Source organism: Mastomys coucha, unplaced genomic scaffold (assembly GCF_008632895.1).
Source record: "Mastomys coucha isolate ucsf_1 unplaced genomic scaffold, UCSF_Mcou_1 pScaffold6, whole genome shotgun sequence".
Classification (NCBI taxonomy): Eukaryota; Metazoa; Chordata; class Mammalia; order Rodentia; family Muridae; genus Mastomys; species Mastomys coucha.
Genome location: NW_022196912.1, coordinates 47,980,115 through 47,982,558, shown reverse-complemented (window position 1 = coordinate 47,982,558; position 2,444 = coordinate 47,980,115).

The window sequence follows — 2,444 nt, the reverse complement described above, 5'->3', positions numbered from 1 at the left end:
CAGTTCCTTGGGTCCTTTCTCTAGCTCCTTCAATGGGGACCCTGTGCTCAGTCCAATGGATGGTTGTGACCGTCTAATTCTATATTAGTAGGGTACTGTCAGAGACTCTCAGGAGACAGTTATATTGGGCTCCTGTCATCTAGCACTTGCTGACATCCACATAGTGTCTGAGCTTGATGACTGAATACAGGAAGGATTCCCAGGTGGGGCAGTCTCTGGATTGTCCTTTCTTCAGTCTCTGCTCCATACTTTGTCTCTGCAACTCTAAGGCAGAAAAGAAGAGATCGCTAGATACCAAGAATGGAGTTTGAAGCACAGATCCTGAAATCTACTTAGCAGGTGCGACTAGACCCAAGCAGGGGCAACACTGATGTAGGAGCTCCCCTCACCCACCATAGATAGCTCCATTTATTATCTGATCAGAGCAGTCCTTTCCAATCGATTCACCGGATTAGACCTGGCGACCCCTTCTATCACTCTCTTTGTACCCTCTTACTGTTTTATTTTTGTTCTAAGCACTTCCTTCATTTTATATCTATAAATATATATTTATTTACTTATATGTAAATAGATTACATATTTAAATGTATATATAATTATAAAATATATTAAATACATGATATAAATTATATAGAGTTACATATAAATAATATAAATAAAACATACATATGACTTTAATATTTTTCTACAGCTATCTCTCTTTGTATCTCTATTATCTTTGAGATATGAGATCAATGAAATCCAGACATGGAGGCAACTGTAGAAAAATATTAAGGCTAATTAGGAACAACTTGGAGACAAATGTAGGTGGTGGAAAGGAGAATCCATAAAAGGTCAATCCAGCTTCTAGCTCACTTGTTTGGGTTGACATTGAGTGTCATCAACTAGAGAAGTAGAACAGGTTTGAGAGGAAATGAAGCATCAAACAAATAGAGAAAATAGAGACTGTGTTTGGTTTTGGTCTCAATCATATTCAGGATGCTTTCAGGTGAGGAGTTCAATGTGCAGCCATGAATGTGGATATATTATGGGTTGTTGCTATTGTTGTCTTACTTTTTTGTTTTGGTTTTTTTTGTTGTTGTTTTTTATTTCCTTTGCTGTGGTATGATTTTTTTGAAAGTTTATTGATTTTTTTGGATGTACATATTCACAAATGTAGTACATATTGATAAGGTATTTTTTGTCATATTCTTTAAAATTTATAAAATATTATAGCAATAAAAATGAGTATTATAAAAGTTGTTTGATATAAAACAACAATCAATTTAACAGTCTTACGTAGATGCTCGTCTATAGCAATAGTAAAAATACATTTTTCTCAATATAAATTTTAAATAACTCCAAATATATTAACTGTATACTTCAAAACAATACATCACTACTAGTATTTTCTTAAATGAACATAAATATATAAAGTCTTTTTGTTTGTTTTGTATTTAGTGGAGTTTAAAATCTTGGCTCTTACTGTGGGACAAGCCCAAAATAAGAACAATTTTTAGACATTGGGCTTCATTGTAATAAGGCTGTACTTAAATGACCCTCACATCAGCAAAGGATTTTACCTCCATTGTAGCTAAGCTGAAAGTTGATAGTTCTGCTGCACCAAGAAATGAATTGTAGGCTTAATTTTTGGATACAGATTTCCTGCTATGGTCAAAACTGTTTGACTTGAGTGAGTGACTTTATTCTCAGCCCACAGAGAACAGGTTACATTCATTTAAGAAATGGTGTGTGTATTAAGATGGTTTATCCATAAAGTCATTCACTACTAGTTTCAATGAACAATGGTTCTGCTTGGAGGGTGACACAGACATTAGGTGAGGGTAAGAATTTGGTTCATTAGCTGTGATAATTTGGAAAAGCATTCATCTCAGAGAAAGAGTAACTTATAAAGTCCTCTTCTTCAAATTGATACAAGAGTTACAGACGTCAACCAAAGCATTCAGTCTCACTCTTTGTTGTTCTCTTACAAGCAGCCTTCCTAGTTAATTGTCTATGTTTCTTTTGGGTATATAAATACTTTTGAAATATATAAGCTGTTATTTTTTTTCATTGTAATAAGGCTGTATTTCAATGACGCTCACATCACCAAAGGATTTTACCTCCATCGTAGCTAAGCTGAGAGTTGATAGTTCTGCTGCACCAAGAAATGAATTGTAGGCTTGATTTTTGGATACAGACTTCCTACTATGGTCAAAGCTATTTGACTTGAGTGAGCGACTTCATTCTCAGCCCACAGAGAACAAGTTACATCCATTTAAGAAATGGTATAGGTATTAAGATGGTCTATCAATAAGAAATGGTATAGGTATTAAGATGGTCTCCATAAAGTCATTCACCAACTGTTTCAATGAACAATGGTTCTGCTTGGAGGGAGGCACTGACATTAGGTGAGGGTAAGAATTTGGTTCATTAGCTGTGATAATTTGGAAAAGCATTCATCT